Source organism: Oncorhynchus kisutch, unplaced genomic scaffold (genome assembly GCF_002021735.2).
Source record: "Oncorhynchus kisutch isolate 150728-3 unplaced genomic scaffold, Okis_V2 scaffold399, whole genome shotgun sequence".
Lineage (NCBI taxonomy): Eukaryota > Metazoa > Chordata > Actinopteri > Salmoniformes > Salmonidae > Oncorhynchus > Oncorhynchus kisutch.
Window position 1 is genome coordinate 39,945 of NW_022262344.1, and position 13,885 is coordinate 53,829.

The following is a 13,885-nucleotide window of genomic DNA, read 5'->3' on the forward strand; positions in this document are numbered from 1 at the left end:
TAATATCAGAATGACCCTTAAATGCATTTAGGACCATATTTGAATTTTGGGTTACCAGATGCACGTTTTCAATCACCAGGTGCACGGTTTCAATCACCAGGTGCACGGCTCTATTTCCTCCTCCAGCACTTGTCAAACAGTCCATAAAGCACCCAGGACGGCCCTGAGTGAAAGAGGGCCGTAGTAGGGTGCTCCTATAGCGGGCATTAAAATCAGAATGACCGTTAAATGCATTTATGACCATATTTGTGTTTTTGGGTTACCAGATGCACGGTTTCAATCACCAGGTGCACGGCTCTATTTCCTCCTCCAGCACTTGTCAAACAGTCCATAAAGCACCCAGGACGGCCCTGAGTGAAAGAGGGCCGTAGTAGGGTGCTCCTATAGCGGGCATTAAAATCAGAATGACCGTTAAATGCATTTATGACCATATTTGTGTTTTTGGGTTACCGCTTGTATAGCAATCAGTATCCATCGTGAAATTTCAAAGTGTCCATAATGCACTCAGGTCGCCCCCGACAGAGAGAGGGCCGTAGTAGGGTGTTTCCATAGCGGGCATTAATATCAGAATGACCCTTAAATGCATTTAGGACCATATTTGAATTTTTGGGTTACCAGATGCACGGTTTCAATCACCAGGTGCACGGCTCTATTTCCTCCTCCAGCACTTGTCAAACAGTCCATAAAGCACCCAGGACGGCCCTGAGTGAAAGAGGGCCGTAGTAGGGTGCTCCTATAGCGGGCATTAAAATCAGAATGACCGTTAAATGCATTTATGACCATATTTGTGTTTTTGGGTTACCAGATGCACGGTTTCAATCACCAGGTGCACGGCTCTATTTCCTCCTCCAGCACTTGTCAAACAGTCCATAAAGCACCCAGGACGGCCCTGAGTGAAAGAGGGCCGTAGTAGGGTGCTCCTATAGCGGGCATTAAAATCAGAATGACCGTTAAATGCATTTATGACCATATTTGTGTTTTTGGGTTACCGCTTGTATAGCAATCAGTATCCATCGTGAAATTTCAAAGTGTCCATAATGCACTCAGGTCGCCCCCGACAGAGAGAGGGCCGTAGTAGGGTGTTTCCATAGCGGGCATTAATATCAGAATGACCCTTAAATGCATTTAGGACCATATTTGAATTTTTGGGTTACCAGATGCACGTTTTCAATCACCAGGTGCACGGTTTCAATCACCAGGTGCACGGCTCTATTTCCTCCTCCAGCACTTGTCAAACAGTCCATAAAGCACCCAGGACGGCCCTGAGTGAAAGAGGGCCGTAGTAGGGTGCTCCTATAGCGGGCATTAAAATCAGAATGACCGTTAAATGCATTTATGACCATATTTGTGTTTTTGGGTTACCAGATGCACGGTTTCAATCACCAGGTGCACGGCTCTATTTCCTCCTCCAGCACTTGTCAAACAGTCCATAAAGCACCCAGGACGGCCCTGAGTGAAAGAGGGCCGTAGTAGGGTGCTCCTATAGCGGGCATTAAAATCAGAATGACCGTTAAATGCATTTATGACCATATTTGTGTTTTTGGGTTACCGCTTGTATAGCAATCAGTATCCATCGTGAAATTTCAAAGTGTCCATAATGCACTCAGGTCGCCCCCGACAGAGAGAGGGCCGTAGTAGGGTGTTTCCATAGCGGGCATTAATATCAGAATGACCCTTAAATGCATTTAGGACCATATTTGAATTTTTGGGTTACCAGATGCACGTTTTCAATCACCAGGTGCACGGTTTCAATCACCAGGTGCACGGCTCTATTTCCTCCTCCAGCACTTGTCAAACAGTCCATAAAGCACCCAGGACGGCCCTGAGTGAAAGAGGGCCGTAGTAGGGTGCTCCTATAGCGGGCATTAAAATCAGAATGACCGTTAAATGCATTTATGACCATATTTGTGTTTTTGGGTTACCAGATGCACGGTTTCAATCACCAGGTGCACGGCTCTATTTCCTCCTCCAGCACTTGTCAAACAGTCCATAAAGCACCCAGGACGGCCCTGAGTGAAAGAGGGCCGTAGTAGGGTGCTCCTATAGCGGGCATTAAAATCAGAATGACCGTTAAATGCATTTATGACCATATTTGTGTTTTTGGGTTACCAGATGCACGGTTTCAATCACCAGGTGCACGGCTCTATTTCCTCCTCCAGCACTTGTCAAACAGTCCATAAAGCACCCAGGACGGCCCTGAGTGAAAGAGGGCCGTAGTAGGGTGCTCCTATAGCGGGCATTAAAATCAGAATGACCGTTAAATGCATTTATGACCATATTTGTGTTTTTGGGTTACCGCTTGTATAGCAATCAGTATCCATCGTGAAATTTCAAAGTGTCCATAATGCACTCAGGTCGCCCCCGACAGAGAGAGGGCCGTAGTAGGGTGTTTCCATAGCGGGCATTAATATCAGAATGACCCTTAAATGCATTTAGGACCATATTTGAATTTTTGGGTTACCAGATGCACGTTTTCAATCACCAGGTGCACGGTTTCAATCACCAGGTGCACGGCTCTATTTCCTCCTCCAGCACTTGTCAAACAGTCCATAAAGCACCCAGGACGGCCCTGAGTGAAAGAGGGCCGTAGTAGGGTGCTCCTATAGCGGGCATTAAAATCAGAATGACCGTTAAATGCATTTATGACCATATTTGTGTTTTTGGGTTACCAGATGCACGGTTTCAATCACCAGGTGCACGGCTCTATTTCCTCCTCCAGCACTTGTCAAACAGTCCATAAAGCACCCAGGACGGCCCTGAGTGAAAGAGGGCCGTAGTAGGGTGCTCCTATAGCGGGCATTAAAATCAGAATGACCGTTAAATGCATTTATGACCATATTTGTGTTTTTGGGTTACCGCTTGTATAGCAATCAGTATCCATCGTGAAATTTCAAAGTGTCCATAATGCACTCAGGTCGCCCCCGACAGAGAGAGGGCCGTAGTAGGGTGTTTCCATAGCGGGCATTAATATCAGAATGACCCTTAAATGCATTTAGGACCATATTTGAATTTTTGGGTTACCAGATGCACGTTTTCAATCACCAGGTGCACGGTTTCAATCACCAGGTGCACGGCTCTATTTCCTCCTCCAGCACTTGTCAAACAGTCCATAAAGCACCCAGGACGGCCCTGAGTGAAAGAGGGCCGTAGTAGGGTGCTCCTATAGCGGGCATTAAAATCAGAATGACCGTTAAATGCATTTATGACCATATTTGTGTTTTTGGGTTACCAGATGCACGGTTTCAATCACCAGGTGCACGGCTCTATTTCCTCCTCCAGCACTTGTCAAACAGTCCATAAAGCACCCAGGACGGCCCTGAGTGAAAGAGGGCCGTAGTAGGGTGCTCCTATAGCGGGCATTAAAATCAGAATGACCGTTAAATGCATTTATGACCATATTTGTGTTTTTGGGTTACCAGATGCACGGTTTCAATCACCAGGTGCACGGCTCTATTTCCTCCTCCAGCACTTGTCAAACAGTCCATAAAGCACCCAGGACGGCCCTGAGTGAAAGAGGGCCGTAGTAGGGTGCTCCTATAGCGGGCATTAAAATCAGAATGACCGTTAAATGCATTTATGACCATATTTGTGTTTTTGGGTTACCGCTTGTATAGCAATCAGTATCCATCGTGAAATTTCAAAGTGTCCATAATGCACTCAGGTCGCCCCCGACAGAGAGAGGGCCGTAGTAGGGTGTTTCCATAGCGGGCATTAATATCAGAATGACCCTTAAATGCATTTAGGACCATATTTGAATTTTTGGGTTACCAGATGCACGTTTTCAATCACCAGGTGCACGGTTTCAATCACCAGGTGCACGGCTCTATTTCCTCCTCCAGCACTTGTCAAACAGTCCATAAAGCACCCAGGACGGCCCTGAGTGAAAGAGGGCCGTAGTAGGGTGCTCCTATAGCGGGCATTAAAATCAGAATGACCGTTAAATGCATTTATGACCATATTTGTGTTTTTGGGTTACCAGATGCACGGTTTCAATCACCAGGTGCACGGCTCTATTTCCTCCTCCAGCACTTGTCAAACAGTCCATAAAGCACCCAGGACGGCCCTGAGTGAAAGAGGGCCGTAGTAGGGTGCTCCTATAGCGGGCATTAAAATCAGAATGACCGTTAAATGCATTTATGACCATATTTGTGTTTTTGGGTTACCAGATGCACGGTTTCAATCACCAGGTGCACGGCTCTATTTCCTCCTCCAGCACTTGTCAAACAGTCCATAAAGCACCCAGGACGGCCCTGAGTGAAAGAGGGCCGTAGTAGGGTGCTCCTATAGCGGGCATTAAAATCAGAATGACCGTTAAATGCATTTATGACCATATTTGTGTTTTTGGGTTACCGCTTGTATAGCAATCAGTATCCATCGTGAAATTTCAAAGTGTCCATAATGCACTCAGGTCGCCCCCGACAGAGAGAGGGCCGTAGTAGGGTGTTTCCATAGCGGGCATTAATATCAGAATGACCCTTAAATGCATTTAGGACCATATTTGAATTTTTGGGTTACCAGATGCACGTTTTCAATCACCAGGTGCACGGTTTCAATCACCAGGTGCACGGCTCTATTTCCTCCTCCAGCACTTGTCAAACAGTCCATAAAGCACCCAGGACGGCCCTGAGTGAAAGAGGGCCGTAGTAGGGTGCTCCTATAGCGGGCATTAAAATCAGAATGACCGTTAAATGCATTTATGACCATATTTGTGTTTTTGGGTTACCAGATGCACGGTTTCAATCACCAGGTGCACGGCTCTATTTCCTCCTCCAGCACTTGTCAAACAGTCCATAAAGCACCCAGGACGGCCCTGAGTGAAAGAGGGCCGTAGTAGGGTGCTCCTATAGCGGGCATTAAAATCAGAATGACCGTTAAATGCATTTATGACCATATTTGTGTTTTTGGGTTACCGCTTGTATAGCAATCAGTATCCATCGTGAAATTTCAAAGTGTCCATAATGCACTCAGGTCGCCCCCGACAGAGAGAGGGCCGTAGTAGGGTGTTTCCATAGCGGGCATTAATATCAGAATGACCCTTAAATGCATTTAGGACCATATTTGTTTTTTGGGTTTTCAATCACCAGGTGCACGGTTTCAATCACCAGGTGCACGGCTCTATTTCCTCCTCCAGCACTTGTCAAACAGTCCATAAAGCACCCAGGACGGCCCTGAGTGAAAGAGGGCCGTAGTAGGGTGCTCCTATAGCGGGCATTAAAATCAGAATGACCGTTAAATGCATTTATGACCATATTTGTGTTTTTGGGTTACCAGATGCACGGTTTCAATCACCAGGTGCACGGCTCTATTTCCTCCTCCAGCACTTGTCAAACAGTCCATAAAGCACCCAGGACGGCCCTGAGTGAAAGAGGGCCGTAGTAGGGTGCTCCTATAGCGGGCATTAAAATCAGAATGACCGTTAAATGCATTTATGACCATATTTGTGTTTTTGGGTTACCGCTTGTATAGCAATCAGTATCCATCGTGAAATTTCAAAGTGTCCATAATGCACTCAGGTCGCCCCCGACAGAGAGAGGGCCGTAGTAGGGTGTTTCCATAGCGGGCATTAATATCAGAATGACCCTTAAATGCATTTAGGACCATATTTGAATTTTTGGGTTACCAGATGCACGTTTTCAATCACCAGGTGCACGGTTTCAATCACCAGGTGCACGGCTCTATTTCCTCCTCCAGCACTTGTCAAACAGTCCATAAAGCACCCAGGACGGCCCTGAGTGAAAGAGGGCCGTAGTAGGGTGCTCCTATAGCGGGCATTAAAATCAGAATGACCGTTAAATGCATTTATGACCATATTTGTGTTTTTGGGTTACCAGATGCACGGTTTCAATCACCAGGTGCACGGCTCTATTTCCTCCTCCAGCACTTGTCAAACAGTCCATAAAGCACCCAGGACGGCCCTGAGTGAAAGAGGGCCGTAGTAGGGTGCTCCTATAGCGGGCATTAAAATCAGAATGACCGTTAAATGCATTTATGACCATATTTGTGTTTTTGGGTTACCGCTTGTATAGCAATCAGTATCCATCGTGAAATTTCAAAGTGTCCATAATGCACTCAGGTCGCCCCCGACAGAGAGAGGGCCGTAGTAGGGTGTTTCCATAGCGGGCATTAATATCAGAATGACCCTTAAATGCATTTAGGACCATATTTGAATTTTTGGGTTACCAGATGCACGTTTTCAATCACCAGGTGCACGGTTTCAATCACCAGGTGCACGGCTCTATTTCCTCCTCCAGCACTTGTCAAACAGTCCATAAAGCACCCAGGACGGCCCTGAGTGAAAGAGGGCCGTAGTAGGGTGCTCCTATAGCGGGCATTAAAATCAGAATGACCGTTAAATGCATTTATGACCATATTTGTGTTTTTGGGTTACCAGATGCACGGTTTCAATCACCAGGTGCACGGCTCTATTTCCTCCTCCAGCACTTGTCAAACAGTCCATAAAGCACCCAGGACGGCCCTGAGTGAAAGAGGGCCGTAGTAGGGTGCTCCTATAGCGGGCATTAAAATCAGAATGACCGTTAAATGCATTTATGACCATATTTGTGTTTTTGGGTTACCAGATGCACGGTTTCAATCACCAGGTGCACGGCTCTATTTCCTCCTCCAGCACTTGTCAAACAGTCCATAAAGCACCCAGGACGGCCCTGAGTGAAAGAGGGCCGTAGTAGGGTGCTCCTATAGCGGGCATTAAAATCAGAATGACCGTTAAATGCATTTATGACCATATTTGTGTTTTTGGGTTACCGCTTGTATAGCAATCAGTATCCATCGTGAAATTTCAAAGTGTCCATAATGCACTCAGGTCGCCCCCGACAGAGAGAGGGCCGTAGTAGGGTGTTTCCATAGCGGGCATTAATATCAGAATGACCCTTAAATGCATTTAGGACCATATTTGAATTTTTGGGTTACCAGATGCACGTTTTCAATCACCAGGTGCACGGTTTCAATCACCAGGTGCACGGCTCTATTTCCTCCTCCAGCACTTGTCAAACAGTCCATAAAGCACCCAGGACGGCCCTGAGTGAAAGAGGGCCGTAGTAGGGTGCTCCTATAGCGGGCATTAAAATCAGAATGACCGTTAAATGCATTTATGACCATATTTGTGTTTTTGGGTTACCAGATGCACGGTTTCAATCACCAGGTGCACGGCTCTATTTCCTCCTCCAGCACTTGTCAAACAGTCCATAAAGCACCCAGGACGGCCCTGAGTGAAAGAGGGCCGTAGTAGGGTGCTCCTATAGCGGGCATTAAAATCAGAATGACCGTTAAATGCATTTATGACCATATTTGTGTTTTTGGGTTACCGCTTGTATAGCAATCAGTATCCATCGTGAAATTTCAAAGTGTCCATAATGCACTCAGGTCGCCCCCGACAGAGAGAGGGCCGTAGTAGGGTGTTTCCATAGCGGGCATTAATATCAGAATGACCCTTAAATGCATTTAGGACCATATTTGAATTTTTGGGTTACCAGATGCACGTTTTCAATCACCAGGTGCACGGTTTCAATCACCAGGTGCACGGCTCTATTTCCTCCTCCAGCACTTGTCAAACAGTCCATAAAGCACCCAGGACGGCCCTGAGTGAAAGAGGGCCGTAGTAGGGTGCTCCTATAGCGGGCATTAAAATCAGAATGACCGTTAAATGCATTTATGACCATATTTGTGTTTTTGGGTTACCAGATGCACGGTTTCAATCACCAGGTGCACGGCTCTATTTCCTCCTCCAGCACTTGTCAAACAGTCCATAAAGCACCCAGGACGGCCCTGAGTGAAAGAGGGCCGTAGTAGGGTGCTCCTATAGCGGGCATTAAAATCAGAATGACCGTTAAATGCATTTATGACCATATTTGTGTTTTTGGGTTACCAGATGCACGGTTTCAATCACCAGGTGCACGGCTCTATTTCCTCCTCCAGCACTTGTCAAACAGTCCATAAAGCACCCAGGACGGCCCTGAGTGAAAGAGGGCCGTAGTAGGGTGCTCCTATAGCGGGCATTAAAATCAGAATGACCGTTAAATGCATTTATGACCATATTTGTGTTTTTGGGTTACCGCTTGTATAGCAATCAGTATCCATCGTGAAATTTCAAAGTGTCCATAATGCACTCAGGTCGCCCCCGACAGAGAGAGGGCCGTAGTAGGGTGTTTCCATAGCGGGCATTAATATCAGAATGACCCTTAAATGCATTTAGGACCATATTTGAATTTTTGGGTTACCAGATGCACGTTTTCAATCACCAGGTGCACGGTTTCAATCACCAGGTGCACGGCTCTATTTCCTCCTCCAGCACTTGTCAAACAGTCCATAAAGCACCCAGGACGGCCCTGAGTGAAAGAGGGCCGTAGTAGGGTGCTCCTATAGCGGGCATTAAAATCAGAATGACCGTTAAATGCATTTATGACCATATTTGTGTTTTTGGGTTACCAGATGCACGGTTTCAATCACCAGGTGCACGGCTCTATTTCCTCCTCCAGCACTTGTCAAACAGTCCATAAAGCACCCAGGACGGCCCTGAGTGAAAGAGGGCCGTAGTAGGGTGCTCCTATAGCGGGCATTAAAATCAGAATGACCGTTAAATGCATTTATGACCATATTTGTGTTTTTGGGTTACCAGATGCACGGTTTCAATCACCAGGTGCACGGCTCTATTTCCTCCTCCAGCACTTGTCAAACAGTCCATAAAGCACCCAGGACGGCCCTGAGTGAAAGAGGGCCGTAGTAGGGTGCTCCTATAGCGGGCATTAAAATCAGAATGACCGTTAAATGCATTTATGACCATATTTGTGTTTTTGGGTTACCGCTTGTATAGCAATCAGTATCCATCGTGAAATTTCAAAGTGTCCATAATGCACTCAGGTCGCCCCCGACAGAGAGAGGGCCGTAGTAGGGTGTTTCCATAGCGGGCATTAATATCAGAATGACCCTTAAATGCATTTAGGACCATATTTGAATTTTTGGGTTACCAGATGCACGTTTTCAATCACCAGGTGCACGGTTTCAATCACCAGGTGCACGGCTCTATTTCCTCCTCCAGCACTTGTCAAACAGTCCATAAAGCACCCAGGACGGCCCTGAGTGAAAGAGGGCCGTAGTAGGGTGCTCCTATAGCGGGCATTAAAATCAGAATGACCGTTAAATGCATTTATGACCATATTTGTGTTTTTGGGTTACCAGATGCACGGTTTCAATCACCAGGTGCACGGCTCTATTTCCTCCTCCAGCACTTGTCAAACAGTCCATAAAGCACCCAGGACGGCCCTGAGTGAAAGAGGGCCGTAGTAGGGTGCTCCTATAGCGGGCATTAAAATCAGAATGACCGTTAAATGCATTTATGACCATATTTGTGTTTTTGGGTTACCGCTTGTATAGCAATCAGTATCCATCGTGAAATTTCAAAGTGTCCATAATGCACTCAGGTCGCCCCCGACAGAGAGAGGGCCGTAGTAGGGTGTTTCCATAGCGGGCATTAATATCAGAATGACCCTTAAATGCATTTAGGACCATATTTGAATTTTTGGGTTACCAGATGCACGTTTTCAATCACCAGGTGCACGGTTTCAATCACCAGGTGCACGGCTCTATTTCCTCCTCCAGCACTTGTCAAACAGTCCATAAAGCACCCAGGACGGCCCTGAGTGAAAGAGGGCCGTAGTAGGGTGCTCCTATAGCGGGCATTAAAATCAGAATGACCGTTAAATGCATTTATGACCATATTTGTGTTTTTGGGTTACCAGATGCACGGTTTCAATCACCAGGTGCACGGCTCTATTTCCTCCTCCAGCACTTGTCAAACAGTCCATAAAGCACCCAGGACGGCCCTGAGTGAAAGAGGGCCGTAGTAGGGTGCTCCTATAGCGGGCATTAAAATCAGAATGACCGTTAAATGCATTTATGACCATATTTGTGTTTTTGGGTTACCAGATGCACGGTTTCAATCACCAGGTGCACGGCTCTATTTCCTCCTCCAGCACTTGTCAAACAGTCCATAAAGCACCCAGGACGGCCCTGAGTGAAAGAGGGCCGTAGTAGGGTGCTCCTATAGCGGGCATTAAAATCAGAATGACCGTTAAATGCATTTATGACCATATTTGTGTTTTTGGGTTACCGCTTGTATAGCAATCAGTATCCATCGTGAAATTTCAAAGTGTCCATAATGCACTCAGGTCGCCCCCGACAGAGAGAGGGCCGTAGTAGGGTGTTTCCATAGCGGGCATTAATATCAGAATGACCCTTAAATGCATTTAGGACCATATTTGAATTTTTGGGTTACCAGATGCACGTTTTCAATCACCAGGTGCACGGTTTCAATCACCAGGTGCACGGCTCTATTTCCTCCTCCAGCACTTGTCAAACAGTCCATAAAGCACCCAGGACGGCCCTGAGTGAAAGAGGGCCGTAGTAGGGTGCTCCTATAGCGGGCATTAAAATCAGAATGACCGTTAAATGCATTTATGACCATATTTGTGTTTTTGGGTTACCAGATGCACGGTTTCAATCACCAGGTGCACGGCTCTATTTCCTCCTCCAGCACTTGTCAAACAGTCCATAAAGCACCCAGGACGGCCCTGAGTGAAAGAGGGCCGTAGTAGGGTGCTCCTATAGCGGGCATTAAAATCAGAATGACCGTTAAATGCATTTATGACCATATTTGTGTTTTTGGGTTACCGCTTGTATAGCAATCAGTATCCATCGTGAAATTTCAAAGTGTCCATAATGCACTCAGGTCGCCCCCGACAGAGAGAGGGCCGTAGTAGGGTGTTTCCATAGCGGGCATTAATATCAGAATGACCCTTAAATGCATTTAGGACCATATTTGAATTTTTGGGTTACCAGATGCACGTTTTCAATCACCAGGTGCACGGTTTCAATCACCAGGTGCACGGCTCTATTTCCTCCTCCAGCACTTGTCAAACAGTCCATAAAGCACCCAGGACGGCCCTGAGTGAAAGAGGGCCGTAGTAGGGTGCTCCTATAGCGGGCATTAAAATCAGAATGACCGTTAAATGCATTTATGACCATATTTGTGTTTTTGGGTTACCAGATGCACGGTTTCAATCACCAGGTGCACGGCTCTATTTCCTCCTCCAGCACTTGTCAAACAGTCCATAAAGCACCCAGGACGGCCCTGAGTGAAAGAGGGCCGTAGTAGGGTGCTCCTATAGCGGGCATTAAAATCAGAATGACCGTTAAATGCATTTATGACCATATTTGTGTTTTTGGGTTACCAGATGCACGGTTTCAATCACCAGGTGCACGGCTCTATTTCCTCCTCCAGCACTTGTCAAACAGTCCATAAAGCACCCAGGACGGCCCTGAGTGAAAGAGGGCCGTAGTAGGGTGCTCCTATAGCGGGCATTAAAATCAGAATGACCGTTAAATGCATTTATGACCATATTTGTGTTTTTGGGTTACCGCTTGTATAGCAATCAGTATCCATCGTGAAATTTCAAAGTGTCCATAATGCACTCAGGTCGCCCCCGACAGAGAGAGGGCCGTAGTAGGGTGTTTCCATAGCGGGCATTAATATCAGAATGACCCTTAAATGCATTTAGGACCATATTTGAATTTTTGGGTTACCAGATGCACGTTTTCAATCACCAGGTGCACGGTTTCAATCACCAGGTGCACGGCTCTATTTCCTCCTCCAGCACTTGTCAAACAGTCCATAAAGCACCCAGGACGGCCCTGAGTGAAAGAGGGCCGTAGTAGGGTGCTCCTATAGCGGGCATTAAAATCAGAATGACCGTTAAATGCATTTATGACCATATTTGTGTTTTTGGGTTACCAGATGCACGGTTTCAATCACCAGGTGCACGGCTCTATTTCCTCCTCCAGCACTTGTCAAACAGTCCATAAAGCACCCAGGACGGCCCTGAGTGAAAGAGGGCCGTAGTAGGGTGCTCCTATAGCGGGCATTAAAATCAGAATGACCGTTAAATGCATTTATGACCATATTTGTGTTTTTGGGTTACCGCTTGTATAGCAATCAGTATCCATCGTGAAATTTCAAAGTGTCCATAATGCACTCAGGTCGCCCCCGACAGAGAGAGGGCCGTAGTAGGGTGTTTCCATAGCGGGCATTAATATCAGAATGACCCTTAAATGCATTTAGGACCATATTTGAATTTTTGGGTTACCAGATGCACGTTTTCAATCACCAGGTGCACGGTTTCAATCACCAGGTGCACGGCTCTATTTCCTCCTCCAGCACTTGTCAAACAGTCCATAAAGCACCCAGGACGGCCCTGAGTGAAAGAGGGCCGTAGTAGGGTGCTCCTATAGCGGGCATTAAAATCAGAATGACCGTTAAATGCATTTATGACCATATTTGTGTTTTTGGGTTACCAGATGCACGGTTTCAATCACCAGGTGCACGGCTCTATTTCCTCCTCCAGCACTTGTCAAACAGTCCATAAAGCACCCAGGACGGCCCTGAGTGAAAGAGGGCCGTAGTAGGGTGCTCCTATAGCGGGCATTAAAATCAGAATGACCGTTAAATGCATTTATGACCATATTTGTGTTTTTGGGTTACCAGATGCACGGTTTCAATCACCAGGTGCACGGCTCTATTTCCTCCTCCAGCACTTGTCAAACAGTCCATAAAGCACCCAGGACGGCCCTGAGTGAAAGAGGGCCGTAGTAGGGTGCTCCTATAGCGGGCATTAAAATCAGAATGACCGTTAAATGCATTTATGACCATATTTGTGTTTTTGGGTTACCGCTTGTATAGCAATCAGTATCCATCGTGAAATTTCAAAGTGTCCATAATGCACTCAGGTCGCCCCCGACAGAGAGAGGGCCGTAGTAGGGTGTTTCCATAGCGGGCATTAATATCAGAATGACCCTTAAATGCATTTAGGACCATATTTGAATTTTTGGGTTACCAGATGCACGTTTTCAATCACCAGGTGCACGGTTTCAATCACCAGGTGCACGGCTCTATTTCCTCCTCCAGCACTTGTCAAACAGTCCATAAAGCACCCAGGACGGCCCTGAGTGAAAGAGGGCCGTAGTAGGGTGCTCCTATAGCGGGCATTAAAATCAGAATGACCGTTAAATGCATTTATGACCATATTTGTGTTTTTGGGTTACCAGATGCACGGTTTCAATCACCAGGTGCACGGCTCTATTTCCTCCTCCAGCACTTGTCAAACAGTCCATAAAGCACCCAGGACGGCCCTGAGTGAAAGAGGGCCGTAGTAGGGTGCTCCTATAGCGGGCATTAAAATCAGAATGACCGTTAAATGCATTTATGACCATATTTGTGTTTTTGGGTTACCAGATGCACGGTTTCAATCACCAGGTGCACGGCTCTATTTCCTCCTCCAGCACTTGTCAAACAGTCCATAAAGCACCCAGGACGGCCCTGAGTGAAAGAGGGCCGTAGTAGGGTGCTCCTATAGCGGGCATTAAAATCAGAATGACCGTTAAATGCATTTATGACCATATTTGTGTTTTTGGGTTACCGCTTGTATAGCAATCAGTATCCATCGTGAAATTTCAAAGTGTCCATAATGCACTCAGGTCGCCCCCGACAGAGAGAGGGCCGTAGTAGGGTGTTTCCATAGCGGGCATTAATATCAGAATGACCCTTAAATGCATTTAGGACCATATTTGAATTTTTGGGTTACCAGATGCACGTTTTCAATCACCAGGTGCACGGTTTCAATCACCAGGTGCACGGCTCTATTTCCTCCTCCAGCACTTGTCAAACAGTCCATAAAGCACCCAGGACGGCCCTGAGTGAAAGAGGGCCGTAGTAGGGTGCTCCTATAGCGGGCATTAAAATCAGAATGACCGTTAAATGCATTTATGACCATATTTGTGTTTTTGGGTTACCAGATGCACGGTTTCAATCACCAGGTGC